Below are 13,821 nucleotides of genomic sequence, written 5' to 3'. Positions count from 1 at the left end.
GCAGCATCAGGTTGAAGTTTTATAGTCATCGTCATTAGATTCGTGTTAAGAAAGGATAAGTTTTCCCCTAACACCATTACAAAGCTCCAATTCAGTATCTTTTCAGTGGGAGTGATGATGATGGTTTAGATGGTTAAGAAAAAAAAGCAAACGTTAAGGCGTTCGTGTTTTCTTACTTACTTCGAAAGAAAAGAAGAAAATTATTTAAACAATGCTCTTAGAATTATAATTGAAAGAGTCTTTTAATGATTCCAGATTAATGGTTCCGTATTCCTTTTCCTATTAAAAGTTAGCAAGGAAGAGTTTTTAATTGATGGTTGTCATATATTAAACTCATTTGTTACACTTTTACTCGTTATTATTTCATTAAAAAGAGAGGAGGAAAGTAGATATATACTTTGTTGAAAATACTTCCTTCTTGGACTGTATTCTTTTTGTTTTTCTTTCGTCGTAAGCGATTAATGGCATTTTACTTTGTTTAATGTTTCTAGCGAAGGATTTTAGATCGTTAGAACTTTCTTAGAGTTCTGGGTATTTTTTTCTCGGTATTTTTGTCAATTCTTTTTGTTCTTAGACAAACTTACTGCCCTGTGCTGGCTTGGCTGTGGAAAAAGTTGTAGGCTGTAAAGAATCGTGAACTTTTTTGAATCCTAGTTTTTAATTTGTATACAAAAGGTATAAATAAAATAAAATAAAATAAAATAAAATAAAATAAAATAAAATAAAATAAAATAAAATAAAATAAAATAAAATAAAATAAAATAAAATAAAATAGAATAAAATAAAATAAAATAAAATAAAATAAAATAAAATAAAATAAAATAAAATAAAATAAAATAAAATAAAATAAAATAAAATAAAATAAAATAAAATAAAATAAAATAAAATAAAATAAAATAAAATAAAATATTACGTTTTTAACAAAAGGCTCTAAAATCGAACTTGTTGGATTCTTTTTCTTTCTTAAAAATTCTATTATGTATTTGTTTGTTTGTCCTTTTGTACAGGTTTTAATAAAATTTTATTTGACATCCATTTTTTGCAGATCTTGTTGGTTTACACACGCTTTATTTTTCGGTTTTACTTTTTTTTCAACAAGTTAACTGTTGTTTTTTGAGAAAATTTCAATTTTCTTAAACGCAAAACATTTTCAAGTTTATTTTGTCTTTTTCTATTTGCTTCTTCAAGCTTATGGCCAAAATTTTGAAATGTCAGTCTATTTACTATCATGCCAGGCGACAAAGGATGAAAAGTCGACGTAACAACTCAAAATTCATTATTTGATAAATTGGAATCCACACACACATTCATACACACATACTCCTACGTTACTTATATTTTTAATGGATCCCCCTTTGCCAGATTGACATACTACGTGTATTGCCATCCCAGAGATAAAATTATCTAAAAATACGTACACATTAACGCCACGGGACAAAATGCCAACCAAAATACACCACCTACCTACTCTCTCCGTCCACTGTCGCATCAAATTCACTGAACTGATGCATTCCACTTGAAAACATGGCGCGAGCAATCTCCATGCAAAACCACGGGAAATGCAAGGACAAAAACTAACTATCTAAAGTCAACGATTTTCGAGGTAATGTATGTTCGCACATTTGCGCGACCGGCAATGGCAGAAAAATATTTTCCAAACAACAACCCGAACCCTCCCCTTTAGTTCGCAATATACGCTCATCTGTATATACAAATATTTTAGCTGAAAGTTGCATTTCAATGAACTCCAGCATCCAAGTACCTACCAGAACTGGAAGGCATATAGAGAAAGAGTAATATACTAACTCTATGCTGCGAGGTTTGCATCTACTCAACTGTGGCCCTAAGTTGTATCGCTCTTTAATTTCGTTATCCTTGTGCGCGCTATATTCCATCGGGGACTGATTGCGAGTGCGATGCGAGTGTTTGTCATGGATGGACACGCTTAATTGAATTGTTGTGTGTAGATATAGAATGAAGAGGGAAAGAGGAGATCAAATCTACCTATCCCGTCACACTATCACACATCCAGGAGAGATGTAAACTTTCACAATAGCAAAATGCAATTAAATTCAAATAGCTGCGATCCCTTGTTGTAAATTTAGCTTGGACCTGAGCTTAGACCGATGGTCTTGCTTCCTTGTGGCGTGCCCATGTTCTCGGAGTCGAGAAAGCATTTAAATTTAGATGGACTTCCATAAATATAATGTGAATTTCACCATGTTATTTTGTATGAGTTTTGATTTTTGTTAATTTATTTAATGAAAAATTGGAAAATTTATGGAGGTAGTAACAACAATGAAGGATGTATAATGCTTCGACATACTTGATATGCAATTAAGAAATATAAAAATCCTTGATTTTGTTTCTTGTTATTTAATATTCCGCTAAAATAAGACTCAATTTCATGTGTGACGGTCAAAATTTTCAAAAAAGTTGAATTTTAATTTTTTTTTCTATAAATTGTAGCTTTGCAAAACAAAATATGTTGCTCAAAAATCAATTTTGTAAATTCCCTCAGTCATTTTATATCTCAATTTGAAGTTTAAAAAAAGCACTTCCGGAAGTGCTTTTGAAAATTTTGACCGTTGCATATGAAATTTAGTCTTATTTTCGCGGAGTATTGAATAACAAGAAAACTAATCGAGCTTAAAAATTGAGGTTTTTGGGTTTCGTCTTAGTCTATGCTACTTCAAATTTCGAAGAAAAAAAATTGAATTGCGCATTTTTTTGGATTTTGAAAGCTTACATTTGAGTTTACGTTTTTAAACAATATCTTGAACATTTTAAAAACGGTTCGAGCTAAAAAATGTGAATTTGCACCAAAAATCTTAATGTCAAAAGCTACAATTAATGGCATAAGAAAAAAACTTAAAAAGTGATTCTTTGGCCTTATCAAACCGGAAGTGCACTTCTCAAACTTTAAGTTAATATATGGAGCTAGGTACAAAATTAATTTTTTGCAACAAATTAGCAATTAGGCAGTGTGTGAATTGAATCGTTTATTTCAGAAACAGCATAAGTCCATTTTACCCAAATTTTTTTTTTTTTTTTGAAATTTCTCATTTATTTATAGTTATTCATCTTCTGAAAAAAAAATTAAGTATGACAGATCCCCCAAAATACGAAAATTGAAAGGAAAAGGTTCAAAATATATTTAAAGATTTCACCCGGTGACAACATTTTTAACTGTTAAATACATGACTTTTTATCAGTTTTATATTATTTTGCCAGAAATCTTGACACGCACACCCTTTTGTTATACATCTATAAAAGAAATTACTCTATCTATATCTATTAAATTCATTAAAATTGAACTCAGGGTTCAAAAGTTATAGCCAGATTTCTCGCGGTGGCAGCTTTTTTAAATTTTGAATATATGACATTTTACCAGTTTTAAATTATTTTGGCAGCCATCATGACACGCAAGCTTTAAAATTATATATCAATGAAGAGGTAAATATTTACTCTATCTACTGCTATTTTATTCATTAAAATCATAAGCAGGGTTCAAAAGCTATAGCTATATGAAAACAAAAGTTTTACCAACAAAAATTCGTTGAAACGACATAAGTCCAGCGACTTTAAAGTCTTAAAAACCCGCTAAGACTTGAAAAAAAGTTTATATTTTTAAGGTTTTTAAATGCGTCTTTAGCTAGATTATAACTCGGCATACTCTAAATTTGAAGTGTTGTGGAGTTTTAACATAAAAAACAGTTTTTTGTTGCTCCTGAAAAGTTAGTGCTCATGGACTTATGCTGTTTCTGAAATAAACGATTCAATTGCGTTAAATAGTTAGCCCTGTGTGAAATTTTTAACTCTATTAAGTGAATAAGTGAATTTCAGCTGTATGGCTTATTGTTTAATTTTTTTCTCTGCCTCTTTTCAGCCATGGTACTCCTTTTTAATAATTAAAAAAAAAAAACAAAACCATCTGCAAAAAAATTTAACCTAAATTTAACCAGGCCCATTAAATTTTTACCAGCTGAAAATTTTTTATTAACCTCAATAGTGTCAAAAATTTTACACGGGTTTAACTATTTAAAGTAATTCACACACGGCCTTAATTACACTGGTCAACAAGGTTTTTGCCACAAGAACCAAAATATACTTTTCTAGTAGTTTTTGGGGTGCTAAATCCGAATCTGAAGACAGAAAAGTTTGATTGGCTTTCGTTTTTGAAATATTACCGTTAGAAAATGTCAAAAAACGTAATTTTGGCTGTTTTCGAGGTTATGTTTTTATGTGGAGTAATTTATTATGAATAAATTTGTAACGTTGCCTATAAGAGATAGTTTTATTCTTTCAAAAAATGTTTAAATCTTTCCGATATCTCTTTTATTGCCCGAGATATTTAAAATTTAAGTAGCGGTCTTTGAATCAGAAACAACACTGGGCAACCAAATTAAACTTTTTTTTCCACAAGAATCAAAATATACTTTTCTAAAGGTTTTTGGGTTGCTAAACTCGATTCCACAATCAGAAAAATTCTGTTAGCCTTCGTTCTTGAAATATTACTGTTATAAAATGCAAAAAAAGGTTTTTTTTTTTCTTATAACGGTTATATTTCAAGAACGGAGGCTAATAGTTTTTGAAAGAAGAATATATGTTGTTATAATAACCGTTACAAATTTGTTTATAATGAATTACCCCACATAAAAATAGAATCTCGAAAACATCCAAAATGACGTTTTTTATCATTTTATAACGGTAATATTTAAAAAAACGGAGGCCAATCAAATTTTTCTGACTTCAGATTCGGATTCAGCACCCAAAAAACTACTAGAAAAGTATATTTTGGTTCTTGTGGCAAAAAAAAAGTTAAATTTTGTTGACCAGTGTTATATTATGATATTATTTTTTTGATTCCTCCACAAAGTGTTCGCTAAAGTAAGGGACGTCCAAATTTGTACAACCTTTCCTTGAAGTTCCATTCAAAATTACAATACTAAAAGTTGACGTTTTACTGTAAAATTTTCGTATATTTACTTTATTTAGCGAGTTCAACTTACTTTGAAATAATCACCCACATTGCTAACCTCAGGAAATATTTAGTTACCTAGTATTAATTTATGTTCCTACATATCGCTCATTTACTTGAACATTATCATTACTCAAAAAACTGGTTTTTCAGGAAACGAGTTTTTAATTTTGTATCTACCTATCTATCTAACCTTGTATGTAAAAAGCAAGTTTCTAAAAATGGTCCTAGTGGATCAGGTACGATTTTGAAATTTAGCTACAAATTTGGAATCCTGAGATAATTTCGATCAAATCTGCATCATAACTTTGGGGTCCATTTTTTGTAAAACCTGCCGCGTTTTCAAGACCACCGTGCCTTCTCCGTCAGTTTTTAAAGCTAAAATATGACATTTTGCACGATTAAAGATTACTTTGTTCCAATAACTTTTGCATTAATAACTTAAAATTCGTAATTATTTAGTTATTTAGTTGACAGTATTCAAGTAAATGGGCGATATGTTAGCTTCTTTATCAAAATTACTCAATTTTAAAAAGTACAAAAATTATATTGTACTCTTTGCACTTTTTAAATTGTAATAAAGTCCAAATGTTGACTTTGGAAATAATTGCTTTTGACTTTATTTCAAAGCACAAATAGAATTGGAAAAGAATTGGGTGCTTAATTGAAATAAACAAAGTTCAGTTTCGACCAATTTAAGGGGGGAAATCCCTCTGGAATTTTTTATTTTTGCATTATTTTTTTTTTGCGTAATAAATTTATTTATCAACCGAAGAAACTATTTTCAGTGGTCTTAGCCTTAAATGAAGCCTCAAAAGTGCCTAGATAGTCCCGAAACCAATGCGCCCCAAACCTACCATAGCACAGTGTGGTAATTCGCCAATCTGACTGGACAAAATAGAAAAAAAAAAGTTTAGCCACATGATTTTAAATCATGAGTTGAGCTTCTCAATACAATGGGAAACTGTAATTCATGTTTTGTTTTATTGTTTTCATCTTGGATTAGCGTAAGCTAAGCTTGAAAGTTGGTTCTTGTCAACAGTTGGATGGAGATAATACAAAGTATTCTATTTTTCGCTTGAGTTTGGTTGCCGATTAAAAACGCTGTGGTACTTTTTTTGTTGTAATTGTTTTTTTTTATTGTCAATCTACATTTGGAGGTAAAGTATTATAATTTTTATTTATTAATTACCATTGCAACTATTTAAAAAAAAATAAATTCTGTAAGAAGGCTAGGAAGTGCAAAAAAAAAATATCTTTGTTTTTCAAATAGAGGTAAAGTTAATTTTTCCGCATTTTTCCGGTCTGAAATTAATTAATTAATGTTTTGTGGAGTGTTGTCATTAAGATTAGCTAGTTACATGTCTCGCGTTTTCTCGACCGCCATACAACTTTTTTCACTTTTCAAAATGAAGTCATGATTTTCAAAAAAACAAATTTTCGAAAAATTTGTCAAAACTGCCAAATAAGATCGAAAAGACAGTTTTTTTGAACTTTTAATGAGCAGGTATCATCTTTGGAACATTTTTGACGATAAACAAAAATTAAAAACATATATAAAAGTTTTGTGCTTCAAGTTAAGCGAAAAAAAGACAAAAAAGGTGGAAGACACATTGGACCGCTCTTTAAACACGAATTTCATTTTACTTGACCAATATTATGTGGTAACTAAATAAACAAAAACAGTAGATAGAGAAACAAAAGTAGAAAAGAATTTTTAAAAATTAAAAAACGGGAAAAATATAACAAACGGAAGGTTAAAAGTCTCCTAAGTGCACCTATCCATAAGGAAATAGTTAAAATCAGTAGAATCGCTCTCCGCAAAAATGAAAAAGCATATTCCAATAAAACCGATAAGGATTTATCGAAATTTTCTTTGAGTGAAGGATCAAAATGTATAAAAGATTAAGTTCTGATCCTATGGAACCACTAAACCACTGGAATTTTCAACTTATGAGGCATTATCATTGATGAATGATGCTTTTCTGTCGGAACATCTTAAACAAGTTCAATGCAAAAAGCAAGCAAGTGTAAAAGGCCAGAAAAAGGTCACGAAGAAATTCAGAGAATTATTAGCTTGAAAAACATCGAAATTATAAACACAGCTGTTTTTAATAGGCTGTTATGTTTCAAGTTTGCATTGCACAAAAAGGAGTTACCTTTTTAAATTATCTGCAGATATTTTTAAAGGTGATGCCATTTTGTATGATTGTGAAACATTTAATTAAAATCATTGCTAAAATTTTAATTTAAAGCATGATATTGAGAAAATAAATCATGTATGTCACCTGTCAAAAACGTGTGTAAAAGTTCTATTTCTTAATAAAAACTAATTATTCTGCCTCTCTTTTTTCGTGAATAGCAATAGAGTTTTTATTTATTGAGATTTTTCAAGCGTTTTTTAAAATAATTAAGTATATCCAATCATAGAATATGTTTATGGAAACATAAGTTCAAATACTATAAAAATGCATTTTCTTCATCACTATTTTGACCCACTTTTTGCAGAAATTATAGATTTCTTTTTAAAAAATCTTTCTTTTTTATAGAATTTTATCTATTCACATTCATTTGTTTAAAACTGTTTAGAAAAAAAGTCGATTTAACGCGAGTTATTAATTTTGTCCAGCTAGATTCGTGATTGGCCACACTGTGCATAGTACGAAAACGAAATCTTTAAACGCATTTTTTTCGAAACTAGTTTTTTTCCGCGCCGTGCAATGTAACTCAAAAACTAATGAAGCTATCGACTTGAAATTTGAAGCAAATTACTCCTTAACTTATTGGCCACAACATGAATCTAAAAGTTGAATAAAATTTGTACAGTAAATATTTTTTTTAACTAATTCTTTGTAAAAAAAACATGGGTTTTTTCGTTTTTTGATTTCTAATTTTTATTTTTCATTTAAAAAAAATAAATTTAGGTTCATGCAATGCGTACTAATATCATCTAACGGAAAAAAAATTCCTTTTTGATTTAAGATGATTTCCTGGACCTGTGCATTGCACGGCGTAAACTAGAGGCGTCAACTTTGAAAGGCTCCAGAGCCGCCATTTTGTTATTTTTTCATTTCAAAAATTTTTTTTCAATACTTAATGTCAGTAATATCTTGTCTTTTTCCAAATTTCAATAAGTGCTTTCAGTTTTTCATAAAAAAATATTGAAAAAGGTGTCGTCCAGAGGGATTTCCCCCCTTAAAAAACTACACTCCTGCTCAAATTTAACGCACATCATATTTATTTTACAAAAAAGTCCTACTATTACTTTATCTCACAGTATCGTGGTTATTTTCTCAAATAAGACAGGAGTTAGCTTAAATTGAAGGTATGGAATAAAATGTTTGTGGGGAAGATTTGGAGAGGTATGCTGAAGTCTATCTGTCAACCCGCGAACCTTTTAGAGATGAGTCATAAATTTTCATGGAGTAAACTCTGCCTCACAACACCTACGGAGTTAGTGAGATCTCCTAGACCTAATTTAAGTACCCAAAGATACTTGGCTGATATTCTCGAACAGCATGCGGTTCCAATCACCCCTAGATTTGGTCCACAAATCAGTCTGATGCACGATAATGCATGCTAGCGTGGTTTGAGAATATCTTCATGATTAAAATGTGCCACCTTTGAATTGACCACACAGATATCCGGATGTAAATTCAATAGAACATGTCTAGGAAATGTTGAAAAAAATGCATTTGCGGACGAAATCCACCTCCAAGCATTCTTGATTAACAGAAAACTGCAGTGAAAGAAAAGTTACAACAAAACCTTCAAAACTTAATTCGTGGAATGAATAGACCACTCCAAATTACCATATGCGCTAGAGAAGACAATGCCAAGTATTGAAAAAAATTATTGGAAAGAACTGTCACGCGTTTCCATTTTTAAAAATTTTTTTTCTTAAAAAACAAAAATTATTTTAATATCAGTTTTCAGACCTTGAATTGCTAAATTTGGTTTATCTTTTTTTTGGTTAATAATACTGTTGCAATTTAGCATTTTTCTGACTTGCTAAACAATAAGCAAACACAAAAAAATACAACAAATAATTTTAAAGCCATTTCAAACAAGATGCAGGGGTATAACTAAAGAAAAAAAAAGTGTGCGTTAATTTTGAGCAGGAGTTTATAAACATTGCTTCACAATTCTCAATGAAAAATCTAAACATGGTTGGTTTAAGCAAATCAAAGAACATCTAATTTTTCCAAAGTCAACCGACAGTAGTTTCATTTTTGAATTTCTAAAATTTTCCAATTGAAGTTATCCACCTTATATTATAACGGTGCACTCTCCACAGCATTTTAATTTTCCTCAAAAATTACTATTCGTTGCTAAGTTCTCCACACATACCAAAAGTCCCCACGATGCCATTGCTGCTAGATTGCATTTGAGTTCTCACAACAACGTGCCCAGCTCTGCTAAAGGATTAAGTTCATTCTCTTTGCCTGAATGGATTGTACACTTGAGTACAAAAAGACCGGAAAAGTTAATGACTTTATTTTTGGCATAACATACACATTGAGCATAAGAAGAGAGAGCAAGAGAGAGATAGAGAAAGAGAAAGAGAGAAAGTGGTTCACGTTTCCGGTTTCCGAGATTGTAAGGATGGAATGAGATGACGAACCAAGGCAATTACTATATGCAGAGGAATGGTAAAGGGTGAGAGATGCCTTGGCTACATTGAGTGCCTGCGCCTAGAGTATAAATAGGTATATGTATATTGCAAGAGTATGCACTTAGATTGCTGCATCCGACTCCAAAGCTAATGCTAAACACTGCGAGAGAAAGAAAAAGAGAGAGAGAATTCAGGGAAGTAAATTTTGGCAATGGAGAACTTTACTGTGCATGTATACATATATAAATTGTACCAAAAACTTTAGAATAAACGTTATCACAAACAGAGCTAGTGAGCTCTGAAGATGCTCTTGGGTCAATGGAAGGGAATGGAATTAGCGAAATCCAAATAAGCATTTTAATTAATTTGCCAAATGACTTGGCCAGGAGAGATCCTTTTAGAAATTTATGAACGGCACACATGCATTTAGGTAGGAAGGAAATCGTCATGGTGCAGCATCAGCCAAGAGGCGGATAAAAAACAAAAAAAAAAAAACAAACTTGCAACACAGTGCAAAGTTGCAGAGGAAAGTGTTTTCGTTTTGGTTCGAAACGGAGTTGACAAGGCTACATAACCTACTTAATGAGCTGGGTTAAAAGGTTTTAAGAATATTTTGTGTGCCATCATGAGAAAATGAAAGGATAGGTAGACATTGAATTTAATTGCTTTCAGATTGTTTTGCGACTGAAGAAATTTTGTAAACTTTTGTAGAGAACTTTGGATTAAAATTCCAATTGCATTTACTGGATTAATCTCGAAAAATGTTTTTTTTTTTTATTTTTTTTTTTTTTTTTTTTTTTTTTTTTGTTGTTAATTTTATTTAAAAGGAAAGAGAAAGATAGGAAGTGGAAAAGTGAATCTCATTCGAGAACGAAATTTGATTTATCTGATTGGGAAAGATAAATGCAGTGAAATGGGTTTGTCTCTATAGTTTGAAGTTAAAAAAAAAATACTATTGAAGCTGGAAATAGATAAGGATAACTGAATGTCCAAGGTAAAAGAAAAATTTTGTCAGACTCTTGGCAGAAATGGTGCTTGTTTTTTTTTCGAGTTCATGTAATTAAGACTATATAGAGATCTCAGAAAGCTCATTCAAGTTCATTATCGGTATGAAGATATGAGAGTGTGTAGTACTGCTATTCGTGATTTTTTTTGGATTTCTGGATTTTTCTTACCCTTCAATTACTCAGTTTATCACTGTAGTATTATAAACAAGAAATCTCAGCAAACTCATAAACGTCACTTTTTGAATAATTCATTGAATTTCGCACTTGAAAGATTCGTTTGAGTAAAAATTTTGTTCCCGCTTTTAATTAGATTTATTACTAAGCAATATGTCATCTTAATCAAAAGGAAATGGATAAATTTATTGAAAATAACATTCTTAATGGTGATTATTGCTTCTTCATTGCTGCTTATGGAGTTTTTCTAATAGTTTGTGTTGCTGTGACATCAAAATGTATGCTTTTAGCTGAAGAAAATATGAAAATGACGAGTCTTGATAAAATTGAAACCAAGTGGAAACCTTTGGAATTATCTATTCCAATTTTGTTTTGGATTGATTTTCATTTAATTGTTGGATTATTAATGATGATTGTTTACTTTTCATTTTTACTGTTTGATTAATAATAATTTGTGTAAATTGCACAATGCTATAATATCTGAAATCTTATCCTTCTGTATTTTACTTTTGGCTACTCTCTTTTGCTTTACTAGTACTGAAATCTTTGCTGCCAGTGGAGTCAGCCAATGATTTAAAACTCAAATGTACAAGATCCTGCTAAATATTGACCATCGTAAAATATAATGTTGAATCAAGTAAAACGTGTTTGGGTTGAAGCAGAATTCAGGGATGCAAATGTTAAGAATAGAATATTGCCATTGATACAGAAGTGCAATAGCAAAAATTGAACATTCAAAAATATTTGAAGAATATTTGAAATATGTGAAGTATTACACATAAGAGCCAACTTTTGAAATAAAAAAAATATTTTTTGTACCGTTATTAACGGTACCTGTCATAGAACGTTTTTTTTTTATTTATGAATAACTCGTACATGACTAATCTGCTTTCAACGAAAATTTTTATACGAGAGCGTTTAAGTAAAGGTAATATTAAAATTTAAGAAAATTTTCAAAAAACACACTTTTGGATTTTTAAAAAATATTTCAAAATTTTTTTTCGAAAAATCAATTTTTTGAAAACGGTTTGACGAAAAATCTTTAAATTTCGTTTTTATCTGTAAATTAATTATTTTTTCAAAATGGCATACCAACTTTTTTTTTTGAAAAATGTTAGAAAATTTTCATTTATAAAAAATTATTTTTTAAAAAAACGGCTCCTACGATTTTCGAATTTTTTTTTTGCTAAAAACACCTTTTTATACAAAAAATAAAATGGTATACTTGGTTTTTTGTAGAAGATCATTTAAAACGGTGTTTAATTAATTATAAAAACAGATTTAATTTTTTTATATAGGTACCTACTACTTTTGAAATTTTTACAAAATATCAAATTTTAAATTTCTTGAATAAAAACAAAAAGCTTTAACATTAAAGTTACTTTTAGCTTAAGAGCAAGTACGTGCGACCCCAGTCGTGCAATTTATTTTTCTTCATATTGATCACATAAAATGTGCAAAAATGCTAAGTAGCATAAAGAGAGTTTGATAGATGACCTCGAAAAAAGGAACAAATTGTATTGGGGAGGGGGTTATTTGTCTCCGTATTGATGTGGGGGACAAGTTTTTAAGAATGTAAGTACATATATCTAAAAAGAAAAAAAAATTAAATAAACAACAGCACTGACTGAAAATAACATACCTTATTAGAAAGCTGAAAACTTAGTCTATTGTTGAATTAAGAAATAAAAGAATTTCAATGATTTTTCAAAAATAGGTCTTCAAACAAAAAATTTGGAAACATTAATTTTTGTTAAATAATTTTTAAAAAATAGCTTTGTCGATAAATTGACGAAAATATTTTTTAAACTTAGTACGCCAACTGAAGTGAAACGAAATTTTGTTGACGTCTCCAAAGTGGACAGCGAAAATGCTAACAAAAAAATATTAACGAATATTCTGTCACAGATAAAATAGAAACATACCCGAAAATATTTGTTGCATATAAAAAAGTAAAAAACTATAAAAAAATATAAACAAATATAATATTTTACATCAAGAAAAACAGTAACAACATTAAAATGTGTGTGAATTGTGAAACTCTCCGAATACAACGACATTTTTTGGGCTCTACATCAGCGGATCTTAGTTAAAATCTACCTTCACCACCTTGTATTGTGCCAAAATATATTTTTTTTTTTAATAAAAAAAAGCTGTTACATTCAGCAATATTTATTATAAGAACATAAACCTAGTAGTGCATTTAATTTTCTTATAATAATAGAGAAGTATTAAAAATAACTAGAAAAAATCATGGTAAAATAAAATAATTTATTTTTTGAAAAAAAAAAAAAAAAATTACGTATACGCCACACATCATTTTTGCCTAATGATTTAAAAGGTTTCTCCAATGGGTAATCCCAGTTAAGTGACGTTAATTATTATTTACGATGAATTTATTCAAATATTTTTTATGTTTGCTGATAAATAAATAAAAAAAATTGGAATTTAAATCCCAAGTTCACCAAGAAGTATTTTACGTCCCTTACTTTGGCGGACACTTTGTGGCGGAATCAAAAAAAAATTATCTCATTAATTGTAAATTAAATGCTAATTTGTTGCTTTTCAATTACATTAACTTGGTTTTTGTAGCTTGAACAGTTTTTTTGTTATTCAAAATTCCGCTAAAATAAGACTGAAGTTAGCGGACGAAAGTAAGAAAATTAATATTTTTTTGATGACCAAAATTGTAGCTAATTAAATGCTAATTTGTTGCGCAAAAATTAATTTTGTAGCTTCACCCAGTCATTTTTTATTGCAACTTGAAGTTTCAGAAGTGCACTTCCGGTTTGACGAGTCAGTGGAGACTTTTTTAAAATATCACTTTTTTAAGTTTTTTCTTTTTCCATTAATTGTAGCTTTTGAATACATTATTTTTGATACAAACCCCAATTTTGTAGCTCAAACCGTTTTTGAAATATTCAAGATTTTGTTTTAAAAACATAGCTCAAAAGTAACCTTTCAAAATCCAAAAAAATGCGAAACTCAAACATTTTTTTTGCACAAATTTGAAGTAACCTAGACTAAGACGAAATCCAAAAACC

General features: G+C 29.7%; 1 long non-coding RNA gene across 1 annotated transcript; it reads left to right on the top strand.

Moving 5' to 3' along the window:
* The first annotated feature begins 10,831 nt into the window (after window positions 1–10,831).
* Window positions 10,832–11,254, top strand: LOC129908327 (uncharacterized). Its single transcript, XR_008771258.1, has 2 exons — window positions 10,832–10,986; window positions 11,068–11,254. It is a non-coding gene; the product is annotated as an uncharacterized LOC129908327 (long non-coding RNA).
* Window positions 11,255–13,821: the final 2,567 nt, after the last annotated feature.

The sequence above is a fragment of the Episyrphus balteatus genome, chromosome 2 (assembly GCF_945859705.1).
Source record: "Episyrphus balteatus chromosome 2, idEpiBalt1.1, whole genome shotgun sequence".
Taxonomy (NCBI): Eukaryota; Metazoa; Arthropoda; class Insecta; order Diptera; family Syrphidae; genus Episyrphus; species Episyrphus balteatus.
Note: the sequence above shows the minus strand (reverse complement) of the source record. Positions and strands in the feature narration are given on the sequence as shown.